This window comes from Equus asinus, chromosome 11, assembly GCF_041296235.1.
Source record: "Equus asinus isolate D_3611 breed Donkey chromosome 11, EquAss-T2T_v2, whole genome shotgun sequence".
NCBI lineage: Eukaryota > Metazoa > Chordata > Mammalia > Perissodactyla > Equidae > Equus > Equus asinus.
Window position 1 is genome coordinate 30284346 of NC_091800.1, and position 26862 is coordinate 30311207.

The following is a 26862-nucleotide window of genomic DNA, read 5'->3' on the forward strand; positions in this document are numbered from 1 at the left end:
TGAAAGTGTAATGGTTGGATTACAAAGTATGCACATTGGTAACTTTAGACGATGTTGCCAGCAAGGGTGAAACACTTCACCAGTGCCCCTCCTATAAGCTCTTCCTGAGCCTATTATGTGTACTGAGGGAAGGGGGTAGACTGACCTAGAATACCTTCACGTGGATGCAGCTGTGAGCCTGACAAGACTATGATTCATGGTTTGGGAACTAGTTTGGGGTTTATGGGTCAGCTAAAACCTCATTAGATAACATGCACCTGCCCTTTTCTGAACGTAACTGTGCCCACGATGTGGCTGAATTGACCAGCCCACCATTGCGTGGCCGCAAGCACCAAGCCACCTTCCATCCCTACTCCTAGTTTTGTATGATACCTGCTTGAGGGAGAGAGGGAGCGGGCAGGAATCAATGCAGAAAAAGGAATGGTGGGAGTGGGAATTCATGTAAGCTCAACCCAGAGACCACAGGAGAGATGTCAGACGACAGGAAAGAATCTATTTCTTTATGTTCGTGCTCTCTCTCTGCTCAGAAACGTTTTCAGTCTAATTGCTGCTGACTTCTATAACATCCTCCTGTAATCTCCTGCAAATCCAATGAACTTGGTGTTGTCATACTGCATATGCTGTGTTATAATTCCCAATAACTGGCACACAATTGATGCCCTATCCCTGAAAACCTGGCCCCAAATAAATGGCTTCTGAGGACTTAATGAGAAATCAGACGCATCCTGAATGGATTCTGAAACTATTCTAAGTGAGGACAGATCCTCCCTGGAAGCCAATTTGGCTCCTTCATTACCAGTTCTCTCTCTCTCGCACGCAGAAAGATGAGAAACAACATTGTAAAGATGTAGATGAGATTGGCTTTTGTGACCTAATGTTTCTGATGAAGAGGGAAGTGCATGTTGTTAAAACGGGAAAAATACATGCAACCCACTGGCAACAGATTATGACAAGCTTCATTTTGAAGAGGAATCATTTGTGATTTTGTCATCTCAGAGACAAAGACCTGGCTGCTTGTGCATTTTATAGGGGTTTAATTAACCTTTGTGCACAGAGAACTGGTACACCCACTCCATGAACCAAAAGCCACTTTAAAAAATTGAAAGTTGCCAGCTGTTTCTTACACACCTAGACCACGATTCTGTAGGGGTATGAAGAGTGGTGAGAGCAAGTTTCTGGGGCCAGGCTCTGGGGTGAGCTCCAACAAGTGACTTAACTTCTCTGTGTCTCAGTTTCTTCCATTTGGAAAATGGGCTCATAGTAGTTTGTACCTCATTTTTTTAAGTGGCACTAAGAAGAACCAACAGATAACCAAATGTGAGAGTGTGTATGGGCAAGAAGGGAAAGTTTAGTTAATAAATCTAGCTCCAGAGAAATCATTAAGAACTGTTGGAGTTTGGCTGTCATTTTAGGTTAATAAATGTCCATGTGAGGTGTTGGAATTGACTTTATTGTGTTTCTGTTCATGGCCTTTGGAGTCAGACAGACTTGGGTTTAAGTCCTCTCTCTCCCACTTAGTAGCTGCTTGACTTTAGTTTCTTCATTTACTTTATGAGGATTAAGTGGAGGACTGTGTGTCACACGGTGCTTACCCAATACAATGGAAGGGTGTGATGCATGGCAGCTACGATTATTATTGCGCTTAAACTATTGGCTGCCGTGTGTTGACTCCTGCGTTAGTTTCCTATTGCTGCTCTAACAAACTGTCACAACTCTGATGGCTTAAAACAACGGAAATTTATTCTCTCACAGTTCTGGAGGCCAAAACTCTGAAGTTCAAGTGTCAACAAAGCTGTGCTCCCTCAGGGGCTCCGGAGAAGGATCAGTTCCTTGCATCTTCTAGCTTCTGGTGGCTGCCAGCATTCCTTGGCATTCTTTGGCTTGTGGCTGCATCACTCCAATGTCTGCCCTGTCTTCACATTGCCTTCTCTAATCTCCCTCTGCTGTTCTCTTGTAAGGAGACTTTTGATGGTATTTAGGGACCACCCACATAATTCAGGATAATCTCCTCATCCCCAAAGCCTTACTTTAGTCACATCTGCTAAAACTTTACCATATAAAATAACCTTCACAGGTCCTAGGAATTAGGACTATTGTCTTTGGGGGCATCACTCAACCCACTGCAGCCCCTTACTATGTGTTGGACTACTTGTGTTTCGAGGGATGTCTCTCATTTCTAGAGGACAGAGGGAGGAAATTTGAAGTGAAGTGACCATAACTTCATTTAAACAGAATTCTGAGAGGAATGGAGAGTATTTATCAATTGAAAACAAAGTAAAGATTTTGTTTCTGTGGTACTGGGTCATGATTTCAAACATAAACAATGATCCTACACAGATGATATAGCTTAGAGGTGAAGACCCTGGATCCTGGACCTGGATGGGCTGGTCAACTCCCACCTGTATCTTGTATATTAGGTGTAACCTTGGGAAAATTAACTTCTCTGTGTCTCAGTGTCTTATCTGTAAAATGAGTACAGCTAGGGTACCCACCTCAAGGGGTGTCTGTGAGGACTAAAAGGGGCCCAGCTCCCAGTAAACACTGTGTGTTAGCTGTTATTGTCCCTTTCTGTGCAGGTAGAGAAAAAAAGGATTAGGGATCAAGTAGAACACTTGCTACACTTCTAAAATCAGAAATCCCCACTATCTGCTTTTTTCCTTCTAATTTCATTACTTGCTTCTAAGAGCATTATGCAGAGAACATTCTGGTTAACTAAGAATCATAGTTATCAGGACGCTCAGGAATTGAGATTTCCTGTGTAAGTACGCACACTAAGAATGTGCACTACATGAGCAGACGTATGACAGAGCAGATCCAACTTTGTGGGGATGGAAGCTTATATAATATGGGAGCCCTCTTGATGAGAAGAAACACAAAATCACAAAAGCAAAATTAGGTACCAAGTGAATATTTACTTACAACGAGAAGAAAAAGCACAACAAATCACTGGTTCAAGTTGGGCATGGAAGGCAAATGAAGAGCAGGTTCCGGGGGCTGGCCTGTGCGTTCGTCTAGGTGGTTCAGAACAGCAACTCCAGAAGTGGTCTTGGCAGGGTGGATGATCCAATTGACAGTCCTCTCCTGGATCAGGGGTCAATAAAATTAAATCCATTAGTCAATAAAGGAAATTTATTAAGCGTAAACTAAAGGCAATTTATTTTCCTTTTTTATGACTTCAGATAAAGAAATTTATGGATATGTCCGAACTGACATTTCAGTTTGGGATCAGGAAAATGCAATCCTGTGTTTCCTTTTAAGTTCTTAGCCTTCATAGAGAAAAGGATTCTTCTTCAGATCCTAGGTCTTATCTGGATGGAGAAGGGAGCCGGAAGTGTGGGCTCCGGCATGTCAAGGTTAGAGCACCTTCTCTCGTTTCTGTCATCCTTGAGTTTCCAGGTGCTCTGGCTGGGAGAGAAAGCGTGTGTTTAAGCATTTGTGTGGTGAGTCCTGACCCCGAGCGCTTCTCAATATTGTCTGGACAACCGTGGAAGGGCTGAGGGCATTCTAGAAAGTGTTATCCTGCACAAGCCACCATTGGAATAGAAGCAGAGTCTGTCTGTATCTCCCTCTCATTTTTTTCTCTCTATCCTCCTCACCTAACCCTGCCTCCCTCAACTATTCCGGAATCCTACACAGACACCAAGTTAAGAAATCACTCACTAATTGGCCTCTCTGAAATATCCAAAAGCATGGGTTACGAATGATAATGGAATTTTGGATACTGTGACAGGAAAGAGGAAGCACAATTTGGGGGCTGCGGGGGCAATAAGCTTCCAGGCACTTGTCAAATGACTCAAAAGCCATGCCTGCCCACTCCTCTTTCTCACCAGGCCATTGCTGCTCTTGGAGATAAGCTGACCGCTATATTGGGCAGTGCTGCTGGGCCAGCTCTGCCAGGCCCAGTGTGGGTGACATGCCCCCACCAGCCTGTCCACACATCCTCATTAGCCAGAAGCTACAGAGCCTGGAGGAATACTGTGGATTCCAGTGTGGGTGACCACAGATCTAATGCTTCCTGAAGTCCAGGGTCCACCCACTTGGTTTAGGGATGAGCAGAAAGGTAGGAACAAAACTGGCATCAGCTCCTTGATGATAATGAGACTTGATCCTGCTGAGTGAGTCAGAGTTCCATCTTGTTAGCAAATATGTGTAATAGCCATTTATTCAAATATTCATTTAACAAACAATTCTCAACATATGCTGGGCACTTTACTGGCAAAAGATACAAAGGAAAAGTTCACAAGTACAATTATAAAAACATATGAGCATGCCAGAAAGAATACAGTATAATGTGATAATTGCTGTATTGGAAGATAAATAGAACTTTAGGGAATCCAAGAAATAGGAATGATTAATTGTGTGTCTGTATGTGCATGTGTGAAGAGGTGCATGTAAGGGGTTTTCATCCAAACCAGGGAAATGTGATTTTTTTTTCGCATGTAACCTGAGGATCCAAGTGTCTCCTGCTAGTACAGTCCTTTCCCCAGTAAGGATTAGTTCCCTCTCCTGCCTTCCCCTCAGGGTCACTTTTAGTGTCTTTTGGGAGAAAGGGGGTCTCATCCCACATCCCTTCCTGAGGTGAGGCCGCCCATGCTCCAGCCTTCTCTCCACTGTAGCCTGTTCCGAATGGCCTCTCACAGCTCCCGTGATTGCTGACCCATCCCTCCTTCCCCTCCCACTGGACAGCATCTCCATTCTTTCCCAAAGCTCCCCTCAATCAAAGCTGTCATATGGAACAGACTTATGGAAAGGTTGGAGGTTATGGAAGGGGTCAAAAGATAATAAAGAAGAGAAACTATTTAAAGTAGAAAATCAAATAGAAAAGTAAAAAATCAAATCAGGCAAGGTCACTCTCTAGATCACTCTCATCAATCAAGGCCACAGCCTGATGCCTTTTCCTTTGGGAAGCTTCTCCTCTAGACACAGAACAGCGGCAGTCCTGTTGTTGTTGCTGATGTTAAAGCATTTGGTTTTCACCCCCTTAAAGTGGAGGAGTGGAATGAAATTAAGTCTTGCAGACCTGAGTCTCCTATGGAGCCCCCTTATCCAAGAAGGTGCCGGGAGACATTTGGAGGCCAGGAGAGGCAGGTCCCAGAGACGGACGGCCAACTGGATTGAAGTCTTGCATATCTGTCAGTCAGGGGTGTGTCCTGGATAGATTCCTTGACTCCTACCACTGGTAAGTCCCATGGATTTGATGTTTTCTCTTTCACTTCAAACTTGTGATTCTAAGCCGTGAAAGAAGCCCTTTCCTGGGACCAAAAGGCAATCACAGCAATCTCCAGCTCTTGTGTGAACGGCATCATTGGTATATGCACATCTCACCTCCTCTCCCAACACTTGCTTCACCTATTTGCCAACTCAGCCTCACCAAGTAACCTGGCCCCAGTGCCTCAGATAATTCAGAATGAGAATAAAGGAAGATAAAAAAAGAAAAGCAAAAGAAAAACTTCCTTTGGTTTAAATCACCTAAGCAATGTGAAGAAACGACTTTTTAAAAAAATTTAGATCATCCAGGATTTAGGTCTTCTTCAATGCCTTCTAGGGATTCCCAACACTGCCCCCCCCCCCCCCCGAAATGCTCTGACAGATCCTTCCAGCCCATTCTGGGGGCAATGATTTTGGCCCCAGCAGCTGTTGCCAGTTGGCCTCCACAGTTGTGCTTAGACACCTACTCCTTTGCTTTCATTGTCCCCTCGTGGTAGATCTTTGGGAAGCTTTATTGCTGGCCAGAGTCCCCTTCCTTAGCGCTTGGCAGGAAGGGGCTCTCCTCCGAGGCAACCCTTGGGTTCAGGCATGGTAGTCCTCTGGCTGCCTGCCTGGCAAGCATTATGGCCGCCACACAGGGCCAGGGACCACACTGGGTTGCGTGTGTAAGAATGTTCATGGTGGTACTTAGCATCTGGGCTGTAGTTCACCATCTTGAATAGAAAGATGAAATAGAGGAGCCTGAGCAGAATGAGGGCATACAATCCATGGAGACTCAGGATGTGTCCAACAGCCTCCTAGGGAATGCGGATAGGGAGCTGTTGGGAGCAAGAATGCTGTTGCTTCCGAGCTTTATGAATCCAGAGGGAATTCCACTGTGGAGAAATGAGTGCCAAGAAAGAAGCCTAAACAGCAGGAGGCAGTGAACCCAAAGTTCAGAGACCGATAGGCAGCAACTTCCAACTCAAAGCCACTGATCTCCCCCTTTCCCGGAACTCCTATCACATTTTCCATCTTTACTACAAGTTTTGGCATTTATACCATACCTGTCTTATGCTGTTTCCTGATTGTAGTTTCATGTATATACATTAGCTCTTCCTGACTTGAATATAAACTCCTAGAGGGCAAGACCATGCCCCAAAACCGGCAAAAGGTATGAGCGAAACCAATTTTTAAATCTTCTATATTTATTATAAGAGAGACAATGCAATCGAGTCATTGTATTGTGCATGGAAGTAAATTGAATAATAGTTATTATAAAGAAGTAAACTGGCACTATGAAAAAGCAATCTCTACCTAATTTCCTGATCCAAAAATTATTTTAAGGTTTTTAATAATAAAAAATTTTAAATATACACTGAAGTAGAGAAAATTGTTTAACTAACCCCCATGCATCCATCAGCCAGAGTCCAGAATTTTCAAGTTTTCACCACTTGTTTCATTCATTCCTTTTTTACCAAAAGTAATTAAAAAATTGTAATCACAAATCCAAGATATGTTACTTACCCCTATATATTCAGTATACATCTCTAAAAAATAGGGATGTTTTCTTTCATAACCACAATGCTTTCATCCACCTGATTAGCATCAACTTAAAATGAATGGTAATTCCTGCATATCATCTAAACTTCCTTGATTGTTTCCAAAGAGCAAGGACATCATTTAAAAGAAGGTCTGTTTCTCAGCCTGTCATAGGAAGACATGCTGGGAACCGACATGAGAAGGCAGCACCATTATATTCAAGGTCAATTGTTGCCTGGTCACACTAGCAAAGTCTGAGAATCATAGTCACAAGCTCAAAGCTGGCTGTTCTCTGATCTGACTGTAGGACTGGCCCAGAATCCAGCTTTCTGGAGAGAGGCTGTTGGGTTCCAGATGGCTAATGCTATTTAGAGGTATGTATGTGTGTGTCCAGCATAGGGACCATCTTCGGGGCATTGAAGTGGGACAAGATTTTGGGGTTTGTGATGGCATTCAGAGGGGCTATGAATTTAGATGGGAAAAGGGATACATCTTAAGTTTTTATTAACCTTTAATGGAAACATTAAATTTCTTTCAAGTAGAAATATAGACAGCAAACCACAGAAGTGTTAGTATCTGTGACATTGACACCAGTAGAAAGGAAAATATTTTAATATCACATTATAGCTGTTGCAGATATCTTCAAATATTGTGAATACACTCTAGTACTTTGAAATTATGTTAATTATTTTCCCACCTCTAGATCTTGTTGTCTAACATGTCAATAAAGAAGCACATATAGGGGCCAGCCCCAGGACTGAGAGGTTAAGTTCACATGCTCCACTTCAGTGGCCTGGGGTTTGCTTGTTCGAATCCTGGGCGTGGACCTATGCGCCGCTCAACAAGCCATGCTGTGGTGGCATCCCACATAGAAGAACTGGATGACCTACTACTAGGATATGCAACTATGTACTGGGGCTTCAGGGAGAAAAAAAAAAGAGGAAGATTGGCAACAGATGTTAGCTCAGGGCCAATCTTCCATATATATTACTATATCACAAATTTGTTTTGTCTTTTTTTTTTTTACTATTTAGATAACTGCATTTCGATATACTTGATTTCCTTTGTAGTCCTGTGTATTATATTTTACACGTTTTAAAACAGTGTTCTGAGAAAGAGTCCATAGGCTTCATCAACAGCCAAAGGAATCCTGGGATCAGGGCAACTCGTTGGAAGACACCCTGAAAGCCTAAGAGCCTAAGCCTAAGGATGCTGTGAGTGATGTTTAGGGGAAAAAAGAGAACTACCCCTTGTCTAGTTCATCAGTTTCTTGAACCCTGAACATAGTAACCAGGGGTGAGAAGTCAGTCCCTACAAGAGCCTGGAAGTCGCCACATGAGCAGTAGGAAGGCCCATCTCCAAAATGGCATTTCTCCTAATGCTGGCATATGAGTCACAAACTTTGGCCAGCTCTTCTCAAAGGAAGCTTCAAGTCCTCTAGAGGCAGAGAACTATAAAAATCTAAGGTATTAATAGAGTTCCTCCCACCTCAAGGCTGCGGCTCCTCCCACGGCCTTCCCAACAACACATTGGGCACCCTGCCAGGCTGACTGTGTGGGAAGGATGGCTGGAGACTGTTCTCAGCTCACAGCTTGAAGCTGATACTGACTCGCTGTCATGAACGCGGTAAGAGGGAGGTAAAGTGATGTGCCTCAACTCCCTTTTCGGGAAAATGGGAGCAATGCCACTTGCCACCTACCTCACAGAGTTTTAAGTCAATTAGCACAGTGTATATGTTAAATCCTAGGAGTGTCATATTATCATATCATGAAAAAGTTACCAAACTTTGCTAAAGGCAGAGGATACAAATAACCAGCTCTTGCTGGGACTGGGATCACACAGACGAATACCCTTCACTTGCAAATTCATCGATCTTGTTCATTTCTCACCTATCGTCTACTAGCATTATGCAGTGCATTGCATATAACTGCCTTATAGAATAACCATACCTTTAAATTTTGCAAGCAAGGAAAATGATCTTTTGCAATTGTTTCGCTTCCTACAGCCACAGAAATTTATCAGCCCTTGAATTTCACATTCACGCTTGATGTGGCTTTTGACAGGAGTACGTCAACAGTGATCAAACATTAAAAATGGCTGGCCACTATTCACATTAGCTCCAAACAGGAAATGACCCCAATGTCTATCAACAGTAGAATGAAGTAAATAATTTGTAGTACATTCCTAGGAGGGGCATACTACACAGCAGTGAGAATGAGTAAACTATTGCTACTAGTAATTATGTGTATGGATTTCACAAATACAAGGTCGAGGGAAAGAAGCTAGACAGAAGATAGTACACACTGAATGATTCCATTTATAGAGTTCACATACAGCCAAAGTGAGCCTGGGATACTAGAAGTCAGAGCAGTGATTGTCTGTGGATGGTGAGGACGGGTTGGAAGACATAAAAGGGTTCTTGGGGTGCTAGTACTAATTCTGTTTCTTGACTTGGGTGCTGGCTACCTGGATGGATACATTTTGTGAAAATTTGTTGAGTAGTACACTTATAATTTGTGCACTTTTCTGTGTATATGCTGTACCTAACAAAATTTCAGAATTTGAAAAAAAAGACAAGAACAGGGTCCCAAAATATTTTTTTTAATACACCCTCATCCAGACTACATACCTTTTTAGAGAAGTGATGATATTTGAAAACGAGGTTAAGAAATCTGAAATTCTTTTTTTTTAAATGATTTTATTTTTTCTTTTTCTCCCCAAATGCCCCCAGCACATAGTTGTATATTTTCAGTTGTGGGTCCTTCTAGTTGTGGCATGTGGGATGCCGCCTCAGCATGGCTTGATGAGCGGTGCCATGGCCGTGCTCAGGACCCCAACCAGCGAAACCATGGGCTGCTGAAGCGGAGCCCGTGAACTTAATCACCCGGCCATGGGGCGGGTCCCAGAAATCTGAAATTCTTAATTGGGGTTTCTGGAAACACACAAGTCACCAGAAAATAAGCTATCCTGCCCTCCCACCCCACCCCCCAATTGGGTTATAATTCTTTTTATTGACATATTTGTTCATCTTAAATGACAGATATCATAAAACCAACTGTGATGTGTTCTAATGACTTGTTAAAGTGACCTTAAATAAAGTGAGCAATGATGAGAACAGGCTTACTAGGAGCTTCTCCCCAGGAGGCAGGGTGGCCGTGTGGTTTTGCCGCGACAAGGTCACCCAGTTGAGCTGATGTAATAGGGGCCGAAATCTGCTTTTGCTCAGCTCTGTGTGTAGTGCATGCAGCTGGAAAAGGGGAAACTTATTCTAATTGGTCAGCCCAGAGAGGCCATTTTCCCTCATTAGTGGACCCACACGGGTACCATTTTACAAAGAGGACTAAGTAGGGCTGCAGCCCTGCTTCTGTCCCCAACAGGGCCCTCTCTTCTGCTCCTCACTGTTGATGTGGAGCACTGTCCCTCTCTCCTCCAGTTGCCTATCTTCTTCATTCCCTGTCTTTACAGAGGAAGCCTTTGGTAACCATCTCCTTTCTTAAACGTCTCTCTTTCATCCCACTCCACACTCTAGAGCAGAGCCTAAGCCTGAGGCCACACATTGCACTGTTTGCTTAGTAGGGGTAAAAGGTGAGAGCCCTGTTTTTGAGTCACTAAAACCCAGTCCTACCCTAATGCTGGGTGTTTAGGAGGAGCTTATTAAACGCTGTTCAAAGAAGGAACTGCAAATTCTTGGTATTCCTTTTGGCTCTTCTGCATTTTTGTCTTTTCCTTATTCTGGGGTGTTTATTCTGATTATCAGTATGGTGCAGTGGAAAGAGAGCAGGTATCAGAGTAGATCTGATGCCAGAAGCCCGCCAGTCACCTGTCCCTTGTTAAACCCTGGGCAAATTACTTACCTCTAGTTTCAGTTTCCTCAGCAATAAAATAGGGATGATACTGTCTTCTTGCAAGGGTCTGGGGAGGATTCTACAAACAAAAGGTGTGTAGCTCCTAGAACAATGTTTGCACATGGCATTGCACGTTCATTCATTTCCTCACACATGCATTTGATAAACATTTGATAAGCTTAGGATAGAACCAGGCTAGCTCTAGTGATGCAAAGACAGCATTCCCACTGGCATTGTGCGCAGAATCCAGTGGAGGATGTACTCGTAATCAATAAACACACAAAAAAATTTGTTATGGGTATTATAATAGAAATATATGCAGAGTTATCTATTTATCTACCCATCATTTAGCTGTCCAGACATCCATTCTTCTATCTGTATCTGTATGAAATAATAAGTAATCTATATGTTTGCTATTCTTACTAATAATATTATAACTTTATACATATAGAGAAATGTCTGCTATAAAATTATAACTATATGCATATAGAGATGTTTACATTATGGTTATTTCTGGGGCATAGGATTTGGAGTGTGTTTTTCAATTTCTTCTTTAATCATTTCTATATTGTTTGAAATCCCTACCAGCAGCTATAATTTTTTTAAAATGTTAAAATACTGAAAGTTTTGTGAATGAAGAAGTTTCAAAATCTAGAGAAAATAAAAAAAATATTAAATGCCAAAATTGTCATAAGAGATAAGGAATTTGAATGGACCAATACATTTTAAAGAGATTGAATTGCAACTGACAACTTCCCTTCTCAAAAAACTGTAGGCCCAAATGGTTTTTTAGGTGAAACTCTTGAGGAAAGATAAATTTCCATCTGCAGTGTAAGTTATTTCAGACGAGACACACCAAAATCTGCCAAGCTCATTTAATAATATTGGTATAATCAGATGAATACAGTATTAAAAAAAAGAAAGAAAACTATACTCCCTTTGTCTTATTCACCTAGATGAAAAATATCTTAAAATATTAGCTAATTAATTCCAATGATATGTTTTAAAATGATACAGCTTGATTAATGAATTGTTCATCACTAGAGTTTCTGCCAACCTAATTCATAACATTAATAGATTAAATTTTTAAAATCTCATGATAATTTCAATTGACACAGAAAAAGCACTTGACAAATTCTTATTTATGATAAAAACTCTTAGCAAACTAAGAGTAGAAATGGGTTTCTTTAATTCTCTTAAATGGATGATGGTTATATTCCAAAATCGTCAGCAAATATACTTGAGACAAACTTTAAGTGCATTCCTGTTAAGATTGGAAATAAGACAAATATTCTGACTGTCAGAAACCACTGTAAATTACAAGCGATACTAGATTATTGGAAGTGCTGGCCAACACAGGAGGAAAGAAAGAGAGATAAGAAGATTGGAAAGAAACAAATTATCCACTTTTGCAGATGATATACTCATCTACTCAGAGTAACTGATATAGAATCAAGAGGTAAACTAATAAGAATTTGGTGGATATATGATCGAATTATAAGAACATTTCCAACAGCAGACAAATAGAAAATGTTGTAAAAAAAACGTAGCAACAACAACTAAAAAATGCTTGATAATTAACATAACCAAGAATACATAGGCCTCCTTGAGAAAACTTAAACATTCTAATAAAGAACATTGAAAAAAACCTGAATGAAGAGAAACACTCCTTGTTCTTAGATGAGAAGATTTAATATTCTGAAGATATGAATTCTTCCCACATTTATCTAGTAAACACAATGTAATCCCATGCAAATTCCAGTTAGGTCTTTGAGATCCATGATAAATTTACTCTAAAATGTATCTGATGTTGAGGTAGTAAAGAAGCTCTTAAGCAAAAACTTCAAAAAACCATATGGTATAAAATTGATTTTTGAGTGCGTCAAAGTTAAGGGTTTCTGTTATACAAAAGGCATGTGGATAAAGTTAGAAACATATCTCAAGGTGGGAGAAGAGCCTTTAGAATGTTTCAAATGGACAAGGGACTCCTATCTAGAACATAGAAGAAGAACACAACTCAAACAAGAAATCAAATCAAATAAATCAACAAGAAAAAGACAGTAACCTCAATAGAAAAAGGGGAAAAGTTTACCAACTGGAGCTTTACAGAGAAATAAATTCAAAAAGCTAACAAATGATGTAACCCAGCAAATTAACATAACAATGAGCTATAATTTTATACCTATTTGACTGTAAGAAACTCAGAAAGCCAAATTCCACCCTGTATTGGCTGGATAAGAGGATATATCCTGTTGGTGAGAGAAAGGATTGGTGCAGCCATTGGGAAGCACGGTCTGTACCATTCACGCAAAGAAAGTAAACCTGTGTCCTGTAAGCTGGCAAGATTAAAAGGAGGGTAAGGAAATAATAGAAGCAGAGAAAATAACAGGTTTCCGGCTTAATCGACTGGGTAGATTCAGATAACAGTGCCCAAGATACAGAATGAAGGAGGAGGAGCTGGTTTGGGCATAAAAATGATGTTTTCTATTTTGGACATGTTAATAATTACAAACTTATGGGACACCCTGATAGAACTAGTAGGTACTCAATCAATATTAACTTCTCCCCCATCAAATAAATTCCTTTTTTCTTCTGTGTTTAGGAAAGATTGAATCTTAATTTGTAATTTTCTCCAACTAAAATTCTGTTAGTTTTTATAGTTTAAAGACCAATGTTTCTAATAAGCCCTTCTCAATAATAAAAGAATGAATAGATAACACTGATTTTTCAGATCATCAAAACTGTTAATCCATAGGAACTGAATGGGAAGATATCTCTATTTTTTCCAAATCACTAGTGTCAATATTCTTGGGCAATTTTTTTTTTTGAAGAAGAAGATTAGCCCTGAGCTAAGATCCACGTCCAATCCTCCTCTTCTTGCTGAGGAAGAGTGGCCCTGAGCTAACATCCATTCTTGGGCGTGTTTTTTAAAGCAAGGTAAAGAATGCTTAGGAGACATCATTTCAGACTGGAAAGCTCATATATTTTGGTGCCAGGAGTTGTATTTAAATACCAGCTCTATCACTAGCAAGCTATACAATTTTGGGCAAGATACTTAGCCTTTCAATAAATAGGATTAATGATAATTACCTTTCAAGAATGTTATTAGGATTAAATAAAATCATATAGATTAAGTGTCAGACATACAGTAGATGCATCATAAAGACTATATACTATTATTATGACTATTATTACTATTTTATCATAACTTTGTGGACCCTTACCTTCAATTCTTTCTTATTAATCCTAAATTTCACAGAATAGTCTATATTGGCACTGTCTGATAGGAATATAATGCAAGCCACGTATGTCATTTAAAACTTTTTAGGTGGCCGGCGCCATGGCGGAGTGGTTAAGTTCTTGCACACCCCTTCCGCGGCCCAGGGGTTCGCCGGTTGGGATCCTGGGTACGGACATGGCACTGCTCATCAGGCCATGCTGAGGCGGCATCCCACACGCCACAACTAGAAGGACCCACAACTAAAATATACAACTATGTACTGAGGGGACTTGGGGAGAAAAAGCCGAAAAAAAAAGAAAAATGAAGCTTGGCAACAGTTGTTAGCTCAGGTGCCAGTCTTTAAAAAAAAAACAACTTTTTAGTAGTCATGTTAAGAAAGTAAAAAGAAACAGGTCAAATTGATTTAATAATATATTCTATTTAATCCAATATATACAAGATATAATTTCAACATGTGATTAATATAAAAATTAAGATATTTTATATCTTTTTTTCATTGCTTTCAAAATCTGGAGTGTATTTTATACTTAAAACCATCTCTGTTTGGATGAGCCACATTTCAAGTGCTTAATAACCACTTGTGGCTGGTGGCTACCGCATGGAACAGCACAGGTCGGGATACAATATTTTAAAGCCTGCATTATTTAAACATTCTCTTTAAAATCAGCAAATTCCTGTGCATCAATCCCAGATAACAAGAGTTTGACTAAGAAACAACATGACATTTTTTTCCCACTTCAGTGGTTAGAAATGGAGGTTGCTTTGGAATAGCCATGAGGCTGTTAGTGCGTCTGGCAAGAAGTCTTTACAAAGGCTTCCTCCTTTCCCTTCAGTGTCTGGAGCCAGGCTGAATGGGGCCTTGGAAGGATCCCTTGAACCCGGGAGCCCATGGAATAGTTTTGGCTGTACCTTGAGGGAACTGCAGGTTTTCCGACTCTTCTCCTCGGGTTTCAGAATATTAATTCTAAAACAAATCTTTTTCCCTCCCAGACCTGGGAAGATCCAAACCGCACCAGCCATTAAACAAACGGGAAGGAGGCAAGCAGCTTTTTCCATTTGGGGCTCGCTCACGTTCCAATGCAATCAAGCAGAACATTTGTTCTGTTGGGAGCTGGTCTGGAACGAGACAGAGAAGAAAGAAATGCATATTGCATAAGCTTCTGGTAAGCACAAATTAACAACACTTGAAACAAATTAAAAGCTGTAACATTATTACCTTTCTCTGTAATATCTAATGGAATATCCTGCTTTGGGTGGGAGGGTGACAAGATGACTTCTCTCAGATCCGTTTTAAGTGTATTATTCTCTGGTTTATGAAATGATTATGTGTAAAACCTTTTTTTATTGTGGTAAAAACACAATATGAAATTTACCGTCAACTATTTTTAAGGGTACAATTCAGTAGTGTTAAGTATATTTGAATTGTTATGAAACAGAGCTCCAGAACTTTCTCATCTTATAAATCTCAAACTCTGTACGCATTAAACAACCCCCTTTTTCTGCCTCCCCCCAGCCCCTGGAAACCACCGTTCTACTTTCTGTTTCTAATAGTTTGACTATTTTAGACACCTCGTATAAATGGAATCAAACAGCATTTGTCTTCTTGTGACTGGCTTATTTCACTTAGCATAATGTCCTCAAGGTTTATCCATGTTGTGGGAACATTTTTCATAATAAGGTTTTTTTAAGTTTAATCTCCAAGATTTATCATTTTTTAAAACCCGTTTGAGTCTCTTCACCAAACTTTTACTGAGCAATAACTGTATGCTACCTGCTAGACACATGAAGCCCATTTTCATGGTGAGGAGCTAGGAAGCTAGAGTCTTCAGTCAAGTTAGTGCAGCCGTGGTTGGGACTTCTTTGAGACTTACTCTGGTAAGCTCTAAAGAACATACCAGGGAATATACAGCCTTCTTTCTTTTCTTTTCTTTTTTTTCTTTTGAGGAAGATTAGCCTTGAGCCAACATCTGCTGCCAATCCTCCTCTTTTCGCTAAGGAAGACTGACGCTGAGCTAACATCCGTGCCCATCTTCCTCTACTTTATATGTGAGGCACCTGCCACAGCATGGCTTGTTGAGTGGTGCCATGTCCACACCTGGGATCCGGACCAGCAAACCCAGGGCTGCCAGAGCAGAACGTGTGCACTTAACTGCTGCGCCACCAGGCTGGCCCCTACAGCCTAGTTTCTAATTTAAATTCTATCCATGCTCTTCAGCTAGGCACTTCATTACTCCGTGCTTTCTCACTGTCCTAAGGGATGATTTGGGTCCACAAATTACGGGAAATATAGGTAAAAGAAAGCATAGATTATGTGTGTGGCCTTGAATGAAGTGGAGATCAATTCAAAAGCTCAACATTTCATGCTCAGTGATTTGGGTGGGACACAGGCTGGCGATAGGGAGGCTGGCCAATGGCAAAGCATCCCACATCACCAGACTCTGTCCTCACCCTTTGTCTTTCCCATTCCCAACACTTGTGACATCTCCAGAGCAGCAGGGAATTCAGCCCTGCCATGTGTATCTTGGGTCAAAGAGAAAAAGCACAGAGCTCCAATGTGTGATTCCCAGCCCGAAAGGAACCAAGTGTCTTCCGATAAACAACGCTTGAGATTTTTTTTTTTAAGTGAAGGCATTAAACTGACCTTCTTTTGAAATGGGCTAGACAGGGTAAACAAGGAGAGATCTTGTTTTCCCTTCATCGTGGAAAAATAACATTTCTTCCTTTCCAGCTCAGTACAGTTGACTGAATTGGAAAGGAATCTATTTTCTCTGGAAAGATTTATTTGCCCAACAGTCATGTTTTTGTATATGTGTGTGTGTTGGCAAGAGGCGATAGATTTTCCAGAACAAGGGTCTTCTTGTTCACAGTTTAAAGAGGCCCAGGAGTTGACTAAGGAATTTAACGTTAGGGAAAGCTTTTGCAGCCTTCCTTAATGCCATGGACAGACTCCAACGCATCTCAAATTGGCCTGGATGTTAGGACAAGGAGGTGAGTGTGCTGCGGCAGTGATTCTGTGGTACCACCCCACTCATCGAGAACAGACAGAAACATCTCTGCTTGCTTCACCTCACTTTTCAAGACATGCAACAATCAGGATCTGTTGGGAAGCATCTGTTTTTCTATTTTTCAAGTAGAGAAATTGTTTCCAAAAAAGTTAAACAATTTTTGAATAAAGCCATGTGGAAAAGCTAAGAGTAGAATTACCTCCTCCCCGCACTCCCCCCACCAGATTTCTTTTCCCACCTGAGGATACATGTCTCAGGATCAAGCAAAGAAGATGTAAATTCCTTTCTGGCCAAATTAGAGAGAAGACTTACGGAATTACTAAGTGCCCCTATCTCCTGTCTCCTCTCTACTCAGCTTCATAAAGGACTGGCATCACACTGGAAATTATAGAGCAAATCTCTCCTACTTTATAGAGAACTGTTTTCACTACTTTTAATTTTATTGTATTGTGTGCCAAGTACTAATACAATATAAAATAAAATTGCACACTTTGGGGTATTTTCTTTGCAATTATTTCTTTGAGGGTTAATGACCTACTTCTCATCAACTCAAAAAAAGTTGAATATATATACATAGTCTATAGAACATTATCCATGTAATCTATATATTATCTAAGATAATATATATCTATAGAATATTCTATTTTATATACATATATATATTCTAACCCCAGAAATGCAATGTATCTTAAGCTGGAGGTTCTTTCCCCTGATCTTTCGTTTCTGAGTTACTGAGTTCAACTGACAGCTCAGCTGGATTTTGCATAAGTGACTTTTCACTCAGCTGGTCTTTGCCTTGCCAGGTGTGGCTGGCCAATGTAAAGGAAAGGAAAGGTGTTTTTCCTTTTAGCACGAACGTTAAAACTTTTACCACATTTTCCATCGCCCAGTGCCTGTTTTCAAGGAAGCACAGACCAGCAAAAAACAGAGGAGTCTGAGATTTCTCCTTTGTAGATGTTGGCTCCCAGCCTCTTAGTGCATTTAATTTAGCAAAGGTCCATGTAATTAAATGAGAGGAAACTATAATATTTTTTTGGTCTCAAAATGGTTTCCATGAGGAGAAATTGGCTGATGGTGTCGACTCTGAAGAGATGTTGGAAGACTTCATAGCAGCCAGGCACCCTCCATCAGCGCTTAGACCGTCCACATTCTTAAGGACTAGCAGCACTCGTAGGCTGATCCACTTTCCACTCAGTAAATGTACACTTTCTTGAGGCATTTTTAACTTTTGCCAATACATTCCTATTATATACCAAAGTCCACGTATTTGGCTTAACTGGAAATTTCACTAATTCCTATTACATTCTTTATTACCCATTTGAAGATGGTTGGGACTGAATCTGGGCTAAATGGGTTTCACACCGGTTGTGAAGTTACCCAGCACAGCAGCTGTAGAAGAATCAGCAGGTGTCTCTGGGAAAGACCCCAAAAGTCCCCAAAAAGTTTCCAGGGCAGGGTCCAGGCTTTCCTTCTCAGTTTGTTCTCCAAATATCTACCCCATGCTTGGTGTTAAATAAATATTAATTGGAAATGCTGACCACAAGGTAAAAGAAAAAGAGGAGAGGAGAGAAAAATGGCAGCTAGCTGCACATTAGCAAAGGATAAAACAGGGTGATCAGCCAGTGGATCTGGACCTGATTCTCAGTCTCCGAGTTATTCTCGCAGGGCTCCCAGCCACGTGAAACATCCGGGTCTTTCTCTGCCATGCTCCCTTTTCTGATGCACCTTCAGTGGGGCCCCCTAAACTCTGCCCATTCGTTCTTCCATCAGCGCCCTTCCTTTTCCACCCCATGATGCTGAGAGCCCTCCTAGGTAACTGCTTCTCTCGCCCCACTTCCTCTCTCTTCCCCTCCAGCCAATGGCCTCAGGAATTGGGGAAAATTCAAAACACCTTCTCCACCAAGAAGCAGAAAATCTCTGGGGTAGAATACTAGCTAAGGCTGGATGCATCCCACACTCTGGGTTTCTGCATGTAGGACAAGAGGCAACTGCCTCGAATTGTAAGGAGAGTTAAGGTGGGATGTTAGAACTTGCCACCTAATTGCCAAGCTTGGTTGTTCACAGAGATGCAGTCCTCAGCTGGGCTGTGGACAAGCTTAATGTAACAGAATGGGGCAAAAATCGACTATCTTAGTAGCTGGCCTCAGAATTTCTCCAGGTTGATGAACTGGCCTGATGTGAAGAGTTGATCAGGAAGGTTAGGCCCCAGGAAAGCTACGGAAGGAAAAGATAGATCAAAGAGAGGTTGAAGTGCTCTGTATAAGAAGATGAAAGTATAATATTTTTTGCTAGCGAGGGTGGGCGTAGACGAAGGGGAGAGTATTGAACTACCTGATACTAGGCCTCAGTTGATGGAAAAATATATTTATACCATATTAATTTTAATTGTTTTGGTTTGTTCTTATTGGTATGATATAAACTCCTCTATATGAGTCTTCAGTAAAGGACATAAAGTACTTATAAATTACAATAAAGTACATATAAAGACTTGTGTGTGGGGGGTGTGTGTGTGTGTGTGTGTGAAAATCAAGGGACCCTTCTGGATTTTCCACATCCAGATCCACGTGTTAGAGAAAACCCACAGTGCACAATGAGCTGATACACATATTGATCACAGAGTCAATATTTCCATGGGAAGAACTGGAACTTGACCAGCAGTATCAAAAGGAACACCTTTCTTGTGCATCCAGAATCCTGGAGGTGGGAGGGATGCAAGGACCCCCCAGATGGGAATGTGAAGCAATTCATTTGAGACTCAAAGGACAAGTTTTGTTTTTCTCTGATACCTTAGTTAAATTAAGAGCACATTTAGCAAGTAATGGGAGGTGGCTGGGCAGCCATTTACTGACTTGATTTGGGTCTAGTAGGATTACCTGGGAAAAGAGATCAAGCCAAAAGACATTTTAAACTTCTATCCAGCACTTTGACTTGATTGAAAGAGATCCTAGCATTCTTTCACAAAAATTTGCAGATCACAGACATATGGAATCATGCAAATATGTTAAATTCGTGAACCCAGATTTGACAAGGGCTGTAGAGAGTATGAATCCAACCTCTGGAACCAACTGCCTGGACTTGACCCCACTTACTGGTAAATGACCTTATGCAAGTTCCTTAACCTCCCTGTGCCTCAGTTTTGCCTTCTGTATAATGGGGACAATCATAGTTCCTAGCTCATAAAGTCTTTGAGAAGATTAAGTGAGTTAGTATGCAGAAAGCACTTAGAATAGTTCTGGCATATTCAAAATCTGAATTGTCACCATCTTGCTTTATCATAGGAAGCTGGGATGGGGATTATGCTAGAAAAATTATGTACATATCTCAATTCTCCCAACAATTAATTTTCATAACAATGGGACATTATTAAACCTATTTTCTCAGCTGAAGACCTGAGACTAAGGAAGATAAGTAAGTTTTTCAAGGTCACACAACTGGTTAGAAGGAGATGCCTTTGTGGGTCTTTTGTTACATAAGTTGACACAGCAAAATTATGATTACTGATTATAGCTCACACAGGAAATAGCACAATATCTCATATAGCATTTAATACAAATGGAAAAAGCAAACAGGAAATAGCTATGTTGAGTGCCTTAGCTTAGCCACACACCATTTTAAATGGAAAAGTGTGAAATGAAACCGTTACAGTTAATCCCTGAGCAGAAAATTCATGGGAAAAATAGTGTGGCTGAGCTGGCGTGTCTGCAGAAGTCTTCATTTCTCAATTTTTGATCTGCTGTTGCTTGAATTTTTTAAAACAATATTAAGAGTAGATTTAGCCAACATCTCGAATATTTAATGTATTAGCTTTAGTTGAAAGAGAAACAATTTTTCTCCTGAAAGCTATGTCTATGGCAAAAGTCCCTTTTTCTCTTATTAAGCAGTTTGGGCAAGCCTGGTTTATTGGAGGTTTGCTTTCACGTCCCCCGTGTGGCTTCAAGCCTGCTATTGATCGCAGTTCCATGTGTGGGCTGGAAGGCGGGCAAGAATCATTCTTCGTGGAGCGGCTCCTAATATCAGAGCCATGCTAGACAGTTGGCACCCATTGTCCCTTCCAATCCCCATCACCATCTTCTGAGGGTGGTGCTCTCATTCTCTTTTTAGAGATCAGGAAACTGAGGCACACAGAGGTTAGTTAACTTACTCATGTTCTCACAGCTGCTAAATGGGGCACCAGGCTTCAAACCTACAACTGTTTGACTCCACAGCCCACACTCCTGTTATCCATAATTTACCCCCCATTGATTGAAGATAGATCCAGATTAAATCAAATTCCAGTTCCAGGTGAGTTATTATAAGACTTGAATCATTCATTTACATGTGTGTCAGAAGAGGTAGAAGTTCAGGTACTTCCAAGTAGTTGCTAGATGGACAGACAGAATGTGAAGGGCCTTTAGGCCTGAACAGCTGACTAGGGCCTACAATAGGGTCAGATTATTTCTTACTTGTTCCCTCGACAGTCTTTGACACTATTCAAAGAAATTCACAGGCTCTAATCTCTTAAACCAGTGGTTCTCTCACTTTTCACCGTAAGAGAAAGAAATGGCATGTTTTATTCTCACCAATGATACATTCCCACGGGTGTCCTCAGGGCTCTGATGAATTTGCTGCATCTACACTCCTTTCCCTTCCACTTAAGTCCTATCAGAATGCAAGTGAATACTGTGTGCTCTTTAGAGCCATAACTTTGAATCCATACTCATTTATAAAAAATAGTATGTCATTTGCTAACTTCAGCACTTCCACCATTATTCGTAATAAACTATTATGTGCAACATATCAAAGAGCTGCTACTCAGATGTGTCTAAAATCTAAATGAAGCAGGCATGGTGGAGTATATATTTCAATGCATTTCCAAAGGAGCAATTCTTCTGCATTTTCCTTTCTTTTTCATCTTTTCTTTTTTGGGATGATCCTTTCTGTGTCTATTTCCATTGGTGGAACTAACTTACCTAGAGTTATCCAAACTCAGCATCGCAGGGCCATTTTAGGGCCTCTCTCACATCACTATTTCTCTCACACCTGCTTCCTTTTCTCCATCCTGAGTTCAGGGAGTCATTATCTTACTTCTGGACTATTGTCTGTCCACTTCTTTCCTTGCCTCTTTTCTCTTTCTCTTATAATCTTTTCATTTCATTGCTGCCAGATGAGTCTCCCTAGAATGCAGTTTAAATCCTATCATTCTATTGTAACAAGACCCTAAAAAGCTATCCAGATCCAGTGCAAACTGCCAATAAACTTTCCCATATGATCCCAACAAGCTTTCCAATCCTATCTTCTGCTATCTGTACTCTATGTTCCAGCCAAAATATAATAGATAACTGCCACCTGTCTTGCTCATCCATTGCCCGTTTTATTAAAATGGAATCCTTCAAGGTTTTATTCATCCTTCTCAAAAAATCTTTTCTCCTGATCTTCTTAGTCATTTTTCCTTTGAATCCTTTTGTCATAAAATGACCAGAAAGTGCTGTGTCTCACTCTAATTTCTATTATTGTCTCTAATTCTCTTGTCTCTTCTCCTCCCCTCCCCCACTACATGCACACATACACACACACACACCGCCCCCACACACATGCAAATATACACTAAATTGTCATTCCCTGGCAGTTGGGACTTTGTATCCCCTGTAGTTCCAGTGTGGTCTTTCTCATGGAGTAATAATTGCAATCACGATGTTGTTTTCGTTAATGAAGAGGAAGAGGAAGGAGGAGGAGGTGGAGGAGGAGGAAGAGGGGAAGAAGAAAGAGAAGGAGAAAAATATGGTTAGAGAGGTCTTGCGCTTCTCCAGTCATCATACTTGAACAGCTCTAATTTGTTGGAAAGTTTTTCCCTGTATTCATCTGCAATCTTCCCCCTTGAAATTCAGTTCCATAAATATTTATTGAGTGACCATGATGTGGAAATTGCACCATTTTAGGCACAAATCACATTCACTTATCCAAATATAGCCTATGTGCCCCCCTCCCCATCACACATCGTTAAGGATGTCCTTCGCACATACAGAGGAGGAAAGGCTGCTGCTGAGTCAACCCGCTCTTAGCTTCTCCAATCTTCTCAACTTCTACCTCGAGTCCCTGCTCGCCAGGTTAATTTCTTGAAAGTATCTTTCTCCACTCTTCTCTGATCTATATGTGTATGGGAGGTCCACAGAGGGTTGCTGAGAGATTTATTGAAATTATTATCATTATGTATAGCAAACCCTGGGGTTCAGAGGCAGAAAGATTTGTTCTTTCATTTACACAAAAAATGTTTTTAAGCCTCCTGGTTAAACCTTCAAATATTTGAAGATTATTACCCTACTTTCCATAAATCTTCTTTGGAAAGATTTATTTACTTTGGAAACAAAGAGTGGAGGGATAGGTAAAAGTTCTTAGTTAAAATACCAGGAGATGGGTTTAAAAGGGGTGTATTTAGAAAGAGGAGTCATTTATTAAAGACTGAGTGGATATATGACAGTTCACAATTACAGGAATGGGGAAAGTTCTGTGAGTCGGAGTGTCTGGATTATATCAGTCTTTGGTGGTACTCCCGTATGGCTGGTAGAGAAACGACCTAACTTTGGTTTCATAGGTTATTTATGTGAATTAGACTTTGTTGTAGGTGGTTGCTATACAATACATTCTTTGATTTGACACTTGGACTAGCCAAATCCACTGATGTCTTCTTTTCCATCACTGCTGCCATTACCCTCACTCTCTCTCTCCTGGACCACGTAATGATCTCCCAACCAAGATCCTTGTCTCTAATTGCTCCTCTTGCTAAACCATGTCACACAACACAGTGAGGGTAATCTTAGTAAAATGCAGCTCTACTCATGTTCCTGGCCTAGCAGTCCTGTTTGCTTAAACCTCCAATGCCCGCCACCACCTTGTCCCTGGAGGCTTTCCTAAGCTCCACTAGAGGTTGACCACCACCACTTTTTACCTATTATTCCTAATACAGATTTTAATAATAGTGCTTATGACACTTTATTTCTTTACATCTCTCCCCTACTTCCAAGACTGTAATTTTACACTTGCATCCCCAACACCTACTATAGTGCCTAGCACCCAGTTAGTGTTAATATCTTGTCTTAGGAATGAATACAGGATAAGTCCAGTCTCCTTGGTACAGCACTCTAACCCTTCCATAATCTTGGCTCATCTCATCTCTCCATTATGCCTCTTCATGGCTGCTATTCCTTTGCAAACCACAAAGCAAACCTTTCCCTGAACAATTCTTGAATTTTCCCACTTTGCTGAGAAAATTTTCCCCCTGTCCAGGCTGTTGCTTTCACCTGGATGCCCTTTTCCCTTTCTCTCCTTGTCGAAACTCTGCTCGTTTTTCAAGAGACAGTCTAGATATTCCTTCGTGAAGCCTCTGCATGCTCTAGTAACACCTGGCTGACTATCTTTGACAGCATTGATCAGATACTTATTTCAAGACCTCGTTCAATTTCATTTTTACCGTGGCCTTTAGAATGGGAACTTGGCCAAATAGGTGCTAAGAAAATTGTTTGGAGTGGAAATAATATGGCCATATGCCTTACTACGGGAAGGCTCTGCTGACTTTGCTGAGCACACAGCCCAGCCCCAGGTGCATGGATCTTGCTAATGAACAAGTGCTAGAAAAGGGTACCTCATAGGCAGGAGGGCATCGTTAGAACATGATCAGACCAGAGTCTTTCCCTGTCTTAATTTTCTCTGGAAGAGTGGTGAGCCTGGCTGCAGAGCCTGGAGCTGCCCAGCCTGTGTTCCCCACAGAGGTGGGTTACGGGTGTATATAGAGAGAGATTCCTGTCATCCCTCAGGGTGGCTGGGCCAAGCTCGGAACTACCTGAAACCACCCAGAGATTGGGGAGCACTGATCTTAGTTAAATTAGGGCAGAACCACGAACAAGTGGGTGCACACACACTAATGGGAAGGGAATCCCTTTGGATTTGGCGTCCTACTTGTGGACACAGCAGGAAGAGCTGGGAACCCGGAGTCAGAAGCTCTATCCCAAACCCATTCTTTACATCTGAGTGACTTTGAGCAAATCATCTAAACTTTCTAGGTTTCTGTTTCCTCAGGGACTTTTTTCTTCACTGATTTTTTTTTTTGGTTTTCACCAGACTGCATCTGGGGCTAGGGGAAAATCATGATTTGAGGCTTCCAGCTGCTTCCCCCACTTTGGTCAGGGCAGCTCGCTTTGGTCTATTTTATAAGCTAGGGGAGCAGATAGCCCCACCGCCCCCAGAGAAAGAATTTCTCAGCTCTAAAGTGTCCCAAAGCCACTGGACTGGATGATGTCCTTATTTCCTTTCAATGCTCACATCCTCTGACTCTGTGAAAACCCGTTTCCTATCGCTCTGTTGAAAGTAAGTCAATTAATATACCTTGGGCCACAACTTTTTCTTTCTTAAAATAGATTGTTTTTCTGGTCTGGTCACTTGATCATTTGGTTTTCTGAGAAAGTAGATCCTCTGGGTGAGGTCAAAGCTTTAATGACGTGGGTGTTAAATCCATCTAGTTGAAGGTGAAAACTATGGGTCCTCCTAGAAAAGGAATGTGAACGTATTTGGGGTATCAAATGCCGTAGATTTCATCTTCAGGTGGTTTAGTTCTCCCTCTCTCAATTAAATATTACATGACTGTGAGCTAATTTTAGAAAAATACAACTGCTAGGTTTTGTGCTATTCATCTATTAATTCAACAAGTAATTGCTTATGATAACTACACCATTGTTTTCCCGAAAACGGTCCTGGTTAGACTTTTTCTGCATTAGATGATCTCTAATTATTTTTAACACTCCCTTTCCACTCTGTATATGGAGCTCCTTCTCTCTGCCCGCAAACTGCCCCTCCGGGCTGGGGATGATATAGATCCACAAACGACAGCTCATTCAAAACAGAGAACTGGGTCAAAACAACCTCCTGAAATCTGCTCCTGAACCAGATCAACTGAAGGCAGTTAGTAGTAAATAAAGGATTGTGGACCCTGAATGAAATACGGGATTCAGAATCGAACTCTCCAGCTAAGCCATGATTCCATCCCGGATATTAATTTTTAGGTGATTTTGAATTCATGCTTTCTCCTCTGTATTTGTGTAGTTGTGGTTTATAACACTTTGGTTTTCCACATCAGGATTTGTGCTGTCAGCATGGCCATCCACCTGGATCTTGACCACAACAGAATCCTGCTTGCTGAGTGGAAAACCAGTCCTTGAGCTGAGAATTCATTTGGTGAATGAAGATAACTTTTAGGTATAAGGCGTCTCCTTCACCGTTCACAAGCATGATTTATTCACTCGTTTCCACACACTGGCTTCTGTCTCCATCCACAGAACTGGAAAAAAGGGTCTTGTTTATATAAAGTCATTGTAAAATGAATCCGTCTCTGCAAGGCCTCCTCCTCTACCGTGGGAAGGACTCCCAGACGTGCTCTGCACTATATAAACACATACTTTCATCAGCACCTGGCACACCTCCTCCATTTGCAGCCTGCAAATTCCCTTCCCATAGTCTGACCTAGTAATGCTTCTTTCTTCACTTCAAAGCTTAACTGGGGGGCCAGCCTGGTGGTGCAGCAATTAAGTTCCCATGTTCCGTTTCGGTGGCCCAGGGTTCACAGGTTCAGATCCTGGGTGCGGACATGGCACTGCTTGGCAAGCCATGCTGTGGCAGGCATCCCACGTATAAACTAGAGGAAGATGGGCATGGATGTTAGCTCAGAGCCAGTCTTCCTCAGAAAAAAGAGGAGGGTTGGCGGCAGATGTTAGCTCAGGGATAATCTTCCTCAAAAAAAGTGTAACTGAGTTTCTGGGATCTTCTCTCCATTGCTGCTCTCCCATGCTGGAGCGTGGTAAGGTCCTGTTTAAACACAGCCTTGTTCTCTGACCCCCTCTTTGGAAATAAGCTCTCCTTCCTCTTTGCTTCTATGACATTTCTCCATAACCTTTGTCCTCACATTTATCACTTATTAAAGTGATAAAGGATCTTCATATCCCCATTAGGGCTGGGACTATGTGAGATGATTGAGATACTTGCCTCAGATGCAAAATTTAAGGGGGGCCCCAAAAAACCC

General features: G+C 41.2%; 1 long non-coding RNA gene across 1 annotated transcript in view; it reads left to right on the plus strand.

The window, feature by feature from the left end:
* The window catches only part of LOC139039791 (uncharacterized), a 133900-nt gene extending 107753 nt beyond the window's left edge, over window positions 1–26147 (plus strand). Inside the window, exons 4-5 of the long non-coding RNA XR_011492996.1 lie at window positions 14806–14978; window positions 25924–26147. This is a non-coding gene — a long non-coding RNA (uncharacterized lncRNA). The remainder of the gene's footprint in view (window positions 1–14805; window positions 14979–25923) is intronic.
* Window positions 26148–26862: the final 715 nt, after the last annotated feature.